Below are 13,110 nucleotides of genomic sequence, written 5' to 3' on the forward strand. Positions count from 1 at the left end.
CTCTCTCTCTCTCTCTCTCTCTCTCTCTCTCCCCCTCTCTCTCCCTCCCACTCTATCTGAACAAAAAATGGAAAAAAATGTCCTCAGGTGAGGGAAAAAATAAAAAAGAGACACATAGATTGGTTGCCTCCCATACAACCCCCTAGGGCTGGGGATTGAACCTGCAACCCGGTACCTGCCCTTGATGGAAATTGAACCCATGACCCTTTGGCTGACACTCTAACTGCTGAGCCACATTGGCCAGGCCCTAATTTCTTTCTTTTTTTTTTCTGTATTGATTTTTTAAAAAATTTGTTTCATAATTTTTTATATGTTTTTATTGATTTTTTAGAGAGAGAGAGAGACAGAAACATCAATGAGCGTGAAACACTGATCGACTGCCTCCTGCATGCCCTCCACTGGGGATCAAGCCCACAGCCCGGGCATGAGCCCTGACTAGGAATCAAATCAGCAAAATCTTGGTGTAGGGTTGACGCTCAAACCACTGAGCCACACCGGCTGGGCTTCTTTATTGATTTTAGAGAGAGAGGAAAGGAGAGGGAGAGAGATGGAAACATCGATGAGAGAGAATATCGATTGGCCTCCTCCTGCATGTCCCCCACTGGGGATCGGGCCCACAACCTGGGTGTGTGCCCTGACCAGGAATCGAACTGATGACCTCTCAGTTCATGGATCAATGCTCAACCACTGAGCCACACCGGTTGGGTCCTAATTTCTTTTTAAACAGCCAGTACCTATATTTTCTCACCTCTGCTGGCGTTTCCTTATATGAGCTATTCGACAAGAAAATAATATTTCCTTTGCCCTTTCTCCATGCTGGGCCACCTACTTCTAACTCATTCCTGATGGTCTCTGAGATGTGTAGACTGTTCCACAAGACCTGGTAGTTACTCTGGAGGAACTTTTACGTAGAACTGGTCCTGTTCGGCCCTGGCTGGTTTGGCTCAGCGGTCAGCCTGCGGACCAGAGAGTCCGGGGTTTGGTTCGCACTAGGGGCACGTACCAAAACCAACCAAAACAAAACAAACAAAAAAGAACTGGTCCTGTTCGGAGGAGACTCTTGGTGTCACCTTCATTATCTTGAAAGCTGGTCCCTTTTCTGAGGCTCTGAATTTTGTGGCCAGAGCAGCTCCAGTCTGAACGAGGCTTTGCCAGCTGAGGCTTCTACAGGAAAAGCCGGCGTGGTGTCACTCAGCCCGTCTGCGAGGGTCAGCCGCTGCCAGCCATGCTCTCTCCGTGTCTTACAGGCTGCAGCGTGTTTCCCCGTCTTTGTCGGCCCACCGTCCCTGCACCGCAGTTTCCCTGGCCATTTCTTAGAAGGAACGCACCTTGGGTGAAATGTCCATTCAAGAGGCCCAGGCCTGTGTTTCCAATACATTTTGAATAATGCCTGGCATTTGAGGGACATTCAGTATTAACCAAAGTCACTTGTAGCTGGATTATCTGACCGTCCAGGGCAGACGGTGCCCTCTTCCCGGTCTCCTCCTTCCCGCCCAGTCTCCCTTTGGTCCCAGCTTTGGACAGGCTGTGGAGCATAGGGTTCTGTTGCCAAACTGCCAATTACTTAACCTTCCCATGCCTCAGTTTCCCCACCTGTACAACCAGGCAAGTTATGGTACATATCTCAGAGTGAAAGTCGATAATGATAAATCTGCCAACGCTTGATATGTGCCAGGCACTGTTCTAAGTCCTTCTAGGACTGTTTAGTCGGAGCTGTGATTGCACCCCCATCTGCTATGCCGTGGAGAGGGCACACAGCTGGCCTGGCGGTCTGAACAGAGGGAATGCCTTGGCGGAGGGCACCGGCTTCACCACCAGCTGCACAGTCTAAGGAGGACACTCAGTGGGCTTAGGGCCCTGCCCATGCCCAGTACTGAACACACAGTGATTTTTTTTTTTAATAAACCAGGATTCTCACCAGTATCTATTAGAATCCTTCGAAATGCACAAGAACTCTTGTTTCCAACGTGGAAGCAGTGTGGGCTGGAGGGAAAGGTTAAGGACACACGTAATCCCAGCAGAAGGGCACCTGCCCTGTGCTAGTTTTGTGTGGCGGATGCCATAACACAGTTCCGAACGGGGAGTGCTTCACAAGTCAGAGCTGTTCTGATGATGTTCGAGATGTCAGGTGGTGCGGATACCACGACATTGTGGATGACGCTCCTGGCCCAGGGCAGCGCTCTGTCATTCAGCACATAACTTCGGAATAGTCACGCCGCGTGGGATTTAAAAACACCCTGTAAATAGCCCACGGTCAGGCAAGGTCAGGGTTTGTTACCAAATGAGGTGCAGCCAGGTCAGGTTCTCTGCCAGTTTTCACGGCTTTGGGATTTAGAACTGTGGCTTAGGGCTTGCGGAGTGGTGTTCACTTCCTCCCGCAGTCTACCCTGCGAGGTGGGTCTTCTCTGGCCAAGGTGGCCAGGCTGAGTGCTGTGCCTGAGGTCGTGAGACATGACAGTCACAATGAGAAGAGCATGCACCATAGCAGGTCCAGGGCTATCTCCTCTAATCCTTCCAATGAGCCATGGCCTCTTATTATTCCCATTCTACAGATGAGCAAACTGAGCTTAGGAGACGCTAAGCAAGCTACCCCTGCCTGCAGAATGAGTACGCTTTACCACCAGGCTGGGGCAGTCAGGACATGGGTTCAAATTCCAGAATCTTGGGCAAGTCACTAAACCTCTCTGAGCCTCTGTTTTCCCAACTGTAAAAAGGTGATGGGATGCCCTGGCTGTTTTTGCTCCGTGGTTAGAGCACTGGCCCATGGACCAAGGGGTTTTGGGTTTGATTCCCGTTCTAGGCACGTACCTGGGTTGCAGGTTCAATCCCCGGCCCTGGTGGGGGTCACGCAGCAGGTAACCAATTGATGTATCTTTTTCACATCAATATTTTTTTCTCTCTCTCTCTCCTTCCCTTCCACTATATCTAAAAATCAATAAAAAAAATATTCTCGGGTGAGGATTAACACACACACAAAAAAAGAGGGAGAGGGAGATGGGCTAATAGTACCTGCCTCTCAGGGTTGTGGTGAGGAGGGAAGGTTACGAAAACTGACGGCCTGGACCAGAGAAACTCAGTAAATAAAGCCTCTGAATGAATATCACTATTTTAGCTTCCCAGCCCCTCAGTAGGGGTTTAAGCCACACTGATTGGTGGGGGGTGGCTGGCAGCTGGCAAGGTTATTGGGCAGGAGACCTTGAGAGGTGGGGTCTGGGTTCTTATCCACGGAGTGTGGCCCTGAACAGGGGAGATGCCCATTGTTCTTCTCAGCCTGGGGCCCAACGCTGACACTCTGAACTCGAGGGATGCTGGGTCAGGAGCATCCACATGGATGTACCCGTCCCAAAGGGAGAAGCCATGGTGTCTGGACATATAGCAGCTTCCAATGGCTGAAGGGGTGGGCAGAGCAGGAGAGAGAAACAGGGCAGACCCCATTCATTCATTCATTCATTCATGCAACCAGTACTGATCTGCCCCCTACTCTGTTGCACACCTGGGCATGGCACAGGGCATCCAGAGCTGGTGAACTTTATAGGGCCTGTGTCCCTGGAGCTTGTCTGTGTAGAAGAAAATGCAGCAAGCTCTCAAAGAGAAGGGGCCCAGGGTGGGGAGCACCGTGCAGCGGGAGCCCCTGGCTTATCGGGGGAGGCTCAGGAGACCGGGTGGGGGAGAGCTTTTTTCTCCGGCAGCTTCACCCCCACGTACCTGCCGGGGTTTTGAGAAGCGGCGGGTCTCTGGCTTCCTGGTGGACAGACAGGGCTGTCTGTGAAACACCGCTTCAGGCTGGGACGCTCACTTTTGCATGGGTTCTTTTCTGGCTTCAGGCTGGGACGCTCACTTTTGCATGGGTTCTTTTCTGGGCTTCAGGCTGGGACGCTCACTTTTGCATGGGTTCTTTTCTGGGCTTCAGGCTGGGACGGCTCACTTTTGCATGGGTTCTTTTCTGGCTTCAGGCTGGGACGCTCACTTTTGCATGGGTTCTTTTCTGGCTTGAGGCTGGGACGGCTCACTTTTGCATGGGTTCTTTTCTGGCTTCAAGCTGGGACGCTCACTTTTGCATGGGTTCTTTTCTGGCTTCAAGCTGGGACGGCTCACTTTTGCATGGGTTCTTTTCTGGCTTGAGGCTGGGACGCTCACTTTTGCATGGGTTCTTTTCTGGCTTGAGGCTGGGACGGCTCACTTTTGCATGGGTCCTTTTCTGGGCCCACTCTCCCAGGGAGGCAGAACAAAGGCCCCCTTGAAGAATTCATTAGCTCCTGGAAAGTAGCCCAGGTTCACTGCCCTCCCGGAGGAGCTGGCTCAGGTTGCGGGCCTGGCATCGCCACAGTCTAAGTGGGGCAGAGCCCAGGCTGCCACTCTGGGCCCAGGACAAGGGGAGGAGGAAGTTGTGCAAAAGGGACCCAGAATCTGAGCTCATGCTTCTAGAGCCTGTGCTCGTATCAACTCACTCAACCATCCCAACAGCCTCCAGAGGTGGACACTATTATAATTGTCCCGTTTTACAGATGAGGAGACCGAGGCGCTGAAGCTTTGACAGTGTGGTTTGGCTCCAACATCTGTGCTCCAGCCCGCTGAGGACTGGAGAGAGGCTCTAAGCAGGAGGCGTCCTCAGACGCTCCCTCTGGAGAAAGCCATCTTCCCACTGATCACCCCGGGTGCTAATTTGTGAATCTGTTCCCAGTGGGGGGAAGGCAGGCAGGGGTAGGAAAGAAAGACAAGTGGGGGTCTCATCGTCAGAGGGCTTCTCCTGCAGCGGCCACGGCCCTTGTCGTCAAAGCTGGCGATCGCTGCGCACATCACTGGCTGCTCTGCCACTGACATCACAGGCTGTGTAACTTGGAGCACGTTACCTGCCGTCTCTGAGCCTGACTTGCCTCTTTCAGAGAAAGGTGCTTCAAACGCCTGCTCCACCGGCCGTTCAGCATCTCCCCATCACACGCTTCTCTCGGGGTTAGAACGCGGCCCCTTCCGCTTCCTTGGGACGCTGCCTCCAGGCTCCTCCCACTGAACTGTGGGCTCCCCCAGGACGAAGGCGCGTTGCTTCCCAGCGCCGGCGCTCGAGTGCACTGGGGAATGTCTGGTTGTTGATCAAGAAGCGGGTCACGTGACCCAGGGTAATTTTACAGATGGGGAAACTGAGACTCAGAGCAGTTGAATTTTTCTGAGCTACACAGAGACAGAGATAAGAGAACACCTGTTTTTTTTTTGGTTTTTTTTACTCCCCTCCCCCCTTTATTGATTTTAGAGAGAGAGAAAGTGAGAGGGAGGGATAGAAACATCGATAAGAGAGAACATAGATTGGCCACCTCCTACATGCCCCCCACTGGGATCAGGCCCACAACCTGGGCATGTGCCCTGACCGGGAATCGAACCGGCGACCTCTTGGTGCAGGGGTCGACGCTCAACCACTGAGCCACACTGGCTGGACAGAATACCTGAGTCTTATTCTTCCCGATTCCGTGACCCTTCTGGGAAGTCCCGATGCCCACCCCTGAAGGATGTGTACTGGGTAGTTGACAAAGTGGTATGAAATGGTTCATACAGCTCAAAGACTGCTAAGCTTCCCAATGCCTTTCTCTCTCTCCAGGTGACCTCATCTAGTCCCAAACTTTAAAGACCATCTATATAGCATCCATACGACCCCCAGTTTCGATCCGGAGCTTCACCCTTCCCCTGAGATAAGTTCTGGAACATCTGCCCACTTGATACTTCCGGTGGTGGAATTTAACACTGACAAAGCACATCGACTAACCCTCATCTCATCCTCCCCACATCTGCTGTCCCCAGCCTGCCTCGTCTTCCCCATGGGAGAGTGGCTACTAAGGGACACTGCTACCCACAGGGTGATTTCTAGGCCTAGAATCAGTTCAGGGCTTAACGGTGTCATTGAATCATGAAAAGTCCGATCAATTTTTTCCCCCCACAACTTCTATCTGAATTTCTCCTGGTGTGGACACCAGGGTCTCGTGTAAGGACAAGAAGTGGTCCCATTCTTCACGGAGCTCAAGTTTCAGTAGAGGAGACCCTCAGTAAACAAGGAGATAAATGTACATGAATTCATTACATCGTGCCTGATGCCATGAAGGAAATAAGTGGGGTACCGTGGTGGTTAGTTGCTTTAAGTATCACATTTCTTTGGAGAAGGCGGGCAGGGAATACTAGATGTGGAGGATGCAAAGCAGCCAGACCTGTAGGAGCCTGGAGAGAGTGTCCCATCTAGCAGATGCAGCAGGTGCAAAGGCCCTGAGGTGGAATTATGTGAGAAACTGGAAGAAGGAGGCCAGTGGGGCTGGGGCCTGGGGAGCACTGGCAGGAGGGATGCCAGGGGATAAAGAAGCAGTCGGCACCAGGCCAGGTGGGCTGTGTGTGCATAGATACTGTCAAGGAAAAATTCTGAGATGTCCTGAATTAAATTAGAACAGGCTAGATCAGAGGGTGGGGGAACGGGACAAGAACGATCATCAGTTAACAGATTCCCACCGAAACCAACAAAAGAATGCCTGTATTCCTGAATGTACGGGGAAACTTTGGATCAACTTCCAGCCTGCCATCTAGATAGATCAGCCCACCACCAGACGCCACTGCGTCTTGCTTCTGCAGGAACTTTTGCTCAAAATAAAATCGAAAACAGCAAGTACTTCTTCCTTACCGATGATACATTGTAGGGATGGGGGTTTGGTGGATGAACAAAATGTAACCTTTTGATATACATTTTGGCGTTTGCATGTGAATAGATTAGGTTTGCATGTCAGTGGGTTGGAAGACCACCCGAGAAGATAATGGGCATGGAAGCCCAGGCGTAAATGGGTTTGTTATTATTATTATGTTTTTATCTCCTTTGATGTTTCTTCGCTGTAAAAAGCCAGAGACAGGGCTTGGCTGTATGGTCCGCAGAGACACCATCTCAAGGAAACAATGACCTAAATCAACATATAACCTGGGGGACCACTTTGCAAATAAATTGGACTGTGTCCAGAGATCTGGAGCATTTGTTCTCTTGCGATGTTCCCCTTCACTCCAAACAGCGTGTGCTTGTAGTTCATTGTGTGTCGCTGACCGAGGGGGGCCCCAGGGAGAGACAGCAACGCATCTATCCCAGAGCTATCCCTGCTTCTCCTTCTCCCACCCCTTTATTTACAGCGATTGTACCTCGTTCAGAGCAAACGGCTTCTCTCTTCCCCTAAACATAACGTGTAGAAGAGCCCAGGAGGGCAGATGAGTCTTTCTCCCTCCGGCCCTGCTGCTGAGGATTTAGGCTGCATGCCCAGGACCTGGACCTTGTCTGGTTAGCATATGGCTCAGGAAACCCCCTTTCAGAAAAACTTTCAGCCTCGAAGGTTTTGGTTTGACAACATGGACTTCTACCTTCGGTAGTTGGTTTTGCCTCCTAGTCTGGGGATTGTTTTGCAGCTGCCCATGTCTGAACACATCCTAGGTCAGATGCTAAAACGTCACTAAATCAAGCTCGTGAATTTGCATCCGTGCAGACAGCTGAATCACACACCCAGGGAGGACCAGGCTTGCAAAGCGACCAGTGGTGTTGACAAGATTGCAGAGGGGATGGCGGCGCGGATGCTGAGGGACTTGCTCGTTGGTCCCAGAGCCTCTGCTTCTGGAAATACGGCCGACCTCAGATCCCAAATAGCCCCACTTGCTACGAAACTCCTACCAATCCCAGATGAGATGTCACAAATCACTTTTTATTTTATTTTTTATCCTCACCCGAGGACATTTTCCCATTTTTTGTTCAGGTAGAGTGGGAGGGAGAGAGGAAGAGAGAGAGAGGGAAACATCGATGTGAAAGGGACACATCGAGTGGCTGCCTCCCACATTCTGCTTCTCCTCTGTTGATAGTCACTGTGGGTTGCTTTCGCCTTGGCTCTTGTGAATGTTGTTATGAACACGACAAAGATCTGTTCAAGATGCTGCTTTCAAGTCTTTTCTTTTTTTTCTGCAAAAAGCTTTATCGTTTCCATTTGGTCCAACGCATGGGAGAGGGCTCCAGGGTGGTTAAAAGGATGTCTAGTGGTTTTGGGGAGAGGCTCAGGCAAAAGTCAGACACCTGCGGGGTGCAGGGTACCCCTCAAAGGCCTCTGGGCTCCAAAAGCTCCTGGTTGTGCATGAGGGCGAGGCTTTGGAGGTCTGCCATGCGTCTTCCAGAAGTCACGGGAAGTCTCCGGGGGTGGATAGAGGGAGTCGGGGCTGCCCTCCAGCTGTTTGCTGAACTCTGTAGCCCAGATGTTGGGAGGGAGATGGTTGAGGGAGGCTCCAGGGGCCACAGCCTCTGCGAAGGGACTTGAACGTGTCTGCCAGTGAAGATCACTGAGGAAAGTTGTCTGTTCATCTGGACTCAAGGAGGAAGGAAGAAAAGCTCCTCTGAAAACTCGTGCCCACCGTGTGAGTCCTGTCCCACGGGAGTCTGGGTTTGAAAGTGTTCCGCCTTTGTGACCCAGAAAGAACCACATCGGGAAGTTACCTGTGTCTTAGTCTTTCCCCAGAAAGACCTGTGGCAAGGCTAGGGAGCGGGTAGTTGGTTTGGGGGTGGTCCCAGACAGCAGGGGGGCGAAGGAAGGGACAAAAGTATACAGGGGATAATAATGAGCTGGTACCACTGTGGGGACATAAGGCCAAATCCTGCTGGGGCCCCAGGGAGTCTGTGGGAGCAGCTCAGAGGGTCCCCCTGTGGGGCATGAGGCTACTACCATCGCCGTTTAGGGTGCTCCTGGGTGGGGGCCCTAAATCCTGGCGCCCTCAGACTGCATGTGGTTCAACAGCCCAGGAACAGGTTCAGGAAGCCACAGGGGCCTGCCAGGGACATGTCTGCTGTGACTTTTGGGTCTGGTCAAGATGGGTCCTGGCAGTGTTTGACCCATTAAGTTCACTAGTCCTGGGTAGCAGTGCTGGTGGGGCAGGGGCCTGGCAGAAGGCCCACCCTCAGCAGCAGCTCCACTGGGTCCCCGTCCGAAGGTACGCAGGTGAATGTGAGCTCAAGTCCACCTTCTCAAAGCACAACCTGCCCCTGGCGATGTTTCCAGATTCTTCTGCCACGGGATACTCCTTCATGCCTCCAGGCCTTTGTACATGCTGTGCTCAGAGATTTATCTCAAATGTCAGTCTCCCCGGAGCCCGCACTGCTGTCCTGCCCCAACCCCAGCTGACTCAGCCTCCTCCCTCCGCACCCTCGGACCCTGCAGCTGGATGTCCCAATGCAGTCTCTTTGTTTACACGTGTCTTTCCTGCGTTGGTTTTTACTGCGCCGCCTGTGCCCAGCCCAGGAAATACATGTTACATAAACAGAGAGCGCGGCGCGGAAGTCCTCCCTCTCAAAGCTCCGCCAAAAGCCTGGCTGCACAAAAGTTGGTCAACTTAGTTTCAATAACCCTGTGGCCTTGAAAATAATATTAGTTCTTTCAAACACTCTGTGAAGTGCAGAACAGGTCTCCCTTGAAAGCGTTTTTGTTTTCGCTTTAAATGGAGCTGAGATTCACCTTCTATTTGCTAGTGGGGTTTTAAATGCACCGTCGGGTCAGGGTATGCCAGGTGTGCGGGGGGCACTGTGCTGCCCCGCGCGGGAGACTGGCTGGTCCTGGCAGCGGTCCCCGGGACTTGCTATGCTGTGGGAATGTGGAGATGTTTCCTTCCTCCGGCTGCCCCCCTCTCTCCACGGGCTTTCTCCTGCGGAGGACGGGGACTAGCTAAGACCTCAGGACAAGCCTGGGGCTGCCAGGTCGTCTTAGGCAACCACGGGGACACGCCAGTCTTTCAACGCTCTGCAACCCTGGTTGTTAAGGACACGGCACAGGGACTTGGGCCCCATGACAGTCAGGGATCACTTTTCCTTCCCTAGAACTTTAATGGTATGCTGTTTCTGAATGGCACATTTGGTCACAAGTCACATGTCTTGAATGAGACGTCAACTGGAAAAGTGACTTTGAGTGGGTGTTGTCAACCCAGGATCAACTCCTGGGGAGGGCGGGGAGGGGGGAGAACCTATCTGTGGTTACAACTTTTCTTAACTTTAAAAAATTTTTTTTCACCTGAGGATATTTTTCCATTGATTTTTAGAGAGAGTGGAAGGGAGGGAGGGAGGGAGAGAGAGAGAGAAACATCAATGTGAGACATATTGATCGATTGCCTCCTGTATGCACCCCGACCAGGGCTGGGCTCAAACCTGCAACCCAGGTACGTGCCCTTGACTGGGAATCGAACCTGTCACCCTTTAGTGGGTGGGCCAACGCTCTGACTGATGAAACACACCGTCCAGGACTTAACTGTATTTTCTTTTTTAATCCTCACCCGAGGACATTTTTTTCCATTTTTTTGTTCAGATAGAATGGGAGGGAGAGAGAGGAAGAGAGAGAGAGAGAAACATCGACATGAAAGGGACACATCAAGTGGATGCCACCCACACGACCCAACCAGGGCCAGGGACAAACTGCAACCGAGGTACGTGCCCTTAGTGGGAACCGAACCCGGATCTCTCTGGACCGCAGGCCCACGCTCTAACCGCTGAGCCAAACCGGCCAGGGCAGCTGTGTTTTCTTGTAGCTCCAATTTGACACTGGGAATTAAATCCATCAGCAAGGATCGAAGCAAAGCCACACTGATCAGTCAGTTAGACTGATCAATCCTGTGTGTGATACACCTGGCTTGATGAATTTTTCTTTTAGAACAAGGCCTATCGGCCTGTTTTGTATGACCCGGGAACTAAGAGTGTTTTTTACATGATTGGAGGAACAGCACAAGGAGAATAATATTTTGTGACATGTGAAAAGTATAGAGACGGAAACTTCTGTGTCTTTAGAAACAGTTTTACGGGCACACAGCCGGACCCATTCATTCCCATGTTGTCTGGGGCAGCCTTCCCCCCAGAGGCAGAGCTGGGACCGCTGCAAAGCTGAGTTGTTACTATTGCACAGAAAGTTGGTTGAGCCCTGGGTTACAATACTGGTGACAAAGCCGTTAATGGTATCGCTCATCTGTGGCGCCTGGCAAGACAGCAGTGCGTCCGTATCCGGGAATGAGTGAGCGGATGGAGTGAACGAACAAGGGTACTTGGTCTCACACAGGTTTAAATGCCGTCGTCCCCCGGTCCAGGCGCACCAGTGACTGAAGGAGGACGTGGTGGTCGTGGCCCCTGCACACTTCTGGACAGTGGGGGTGTGCCCACGTGATAAGTCTCAGGCCTTCAGGAAACTGCCCCCTGGACAGCCACCCAGCCAGCTCTGCTCAGGAGCACACCGCCCGGGCGTGAATGCAGTCCCTGTTCCGGGAGCTGGGAATGTCAGATTACCTACCGTCTGGGTCTGCTGGGGCTGTCCTAACGAGGTACCGCAGTCTGGGTGGCTTAGACCACAGACGGTTCTTTTCTTGTGTCCCAGAGACAGTTCAAGATCAAGGTGCTGGCAGGTTTAGCTTTTCCTGAGGCCTCACGCGGTCGTCTGTCTGTGCATTCCTGGTGTCTCTCTCTCTTCTGTGTCCTGTTGGCTGAGAGCCCACCCATCCGACCGTAGTTAACCTTAATCACAGCTTTCGAGGCCCATCTCCAAATACAGCCACATTCTGAGGGACTAGGAGTCAAGACCTCGACGTGCGAATCTTGGAAGAACGCAATTCAGTCCATAATAATTTTCTTTAAATCAAGAGGTGTCTGCTCAGGGATCCTGCCCTTGGGCATGGATGGGAGATGCGTTGTCAGGCACGAACACAGAGGTTACTCCTGCCTTCCCACCTGTGGAGATGCCCAGCCGTTGGGGCAGGACCGTCGGGACTTCTGGCCTCCCTGGTCACCACCGATCTGCCTCTGTCCTTACTGCCCTCTTCTCGATGAAGGTGGGAACCCCACCCCGCGTCTCCAGACTCTCAGTCTTTCCCCCTCATCCGCCCGAAGCCCCGAGGACGCAGGCAGGCCCTCTGTCTGCCCTTCCCTGACCACCACTCCCTCAGCCCCAGCCACAGCCAACTAGTTCAACTGTTTCAGGAGATGGAGAAAACTCTGAGCTTTGCCCCAGAGCCCAGAACTCCTGAGGTCCAGCCGCCGAGCCCAGTCGGCGTGAGTTCGGGTGGGGAACAGGAGGGTGAAGGGCTGTGTTCCTCTTTCCCAGAGCAGGGGAAGGAGATGCCAGTCACTCCGCAGCGGAGGAGGTGATGCTGACACATGCAGGTTCTCCGCCCGGCGATGGCTGCCGCAGCCTCCTCTCTGCTCAGCCCGTGTCCCCGAGTGACGCCAGCTTGGCCTCCAAGAGAAAACAGATGACAGGGCTGCTGGCCTGGAACTCGTGGCTTCCCGCCAGGATCCACACAGCACCCTTGCTTCCCCTCCCCTCCCTGCCGCGGAGGGTCCCGTCCCAGGCCAGGTGCTCCCCCACCCCGGCTCCATCCATGACCCCTCCTCTACAGAGTGGCTTTGTCTTTACTTTTATTTTATTTTATTTATTTATTTAATCCTCACCTGAGGACATTTTTTTCGATTTTTTTTGTTCAGATAGAGTGGGAGGAAGAGAGAGAGAAACAATGATGTGAAAGGGACACATCAAGTGGTTGCCACCCACACGACCCAACCAGGGCCGGGGACAAACTGCAACCGAGGTACATGCCCTTAGCGGGAACCGAACCCAGTTCTATCGGGACCATAGGCCGACACTCTAACTGCTGAGCCAAACCGGCCAGGGCTACTTTATTTCATTTTTAAAATATTTTTCTTTATTGATTTTAGAGAGAGAGGAAGGGAGAGGAAGAGATAGAAACATTGATGAGAGAGAACATCGACTGACTGCATCCTACATGCCCCCCATTGGGACTTGGGCCCACATCCTGAGCATGTGCCTTGACTGGGAATTGAACCAGTGACCTTTTGGTGCATGGGTTGATGCTCAACCAGTGAGCCACACCAGCCAGGCATTTTTTTTTAATCCTCACCTGAGGATATTTTTTTCCATTTATCTTTAGATAGAGTGGAGGGGAGGAGGGAGAGAGACAGAGAGAGAGAAGGAGAGAAAGAGAGAGAGAGAGAAACATCGATGTGAGTCACATGGATTGGCTGCCTCTTGCATGACCCTGACCAGGGCCAGGGACGAAGTGCAACTGAGGTACGTGCCCTTGGTCAGAATC

Source organism: Molossus molossus, unplaced genomic scaffold (genome assembly GCF_014108415.1).
Source record: "Molossus molossus isolate mMolMol1 unplaced genomic scaffold, mMolMol1.p scaffold_m16_p_12, whole genome shotgun sequence".
NCBI lineage: Eukaryota > Metazoa > Chordata > Mammalia > Chiroptera > Molossidae > Molossus > Molossus molossus.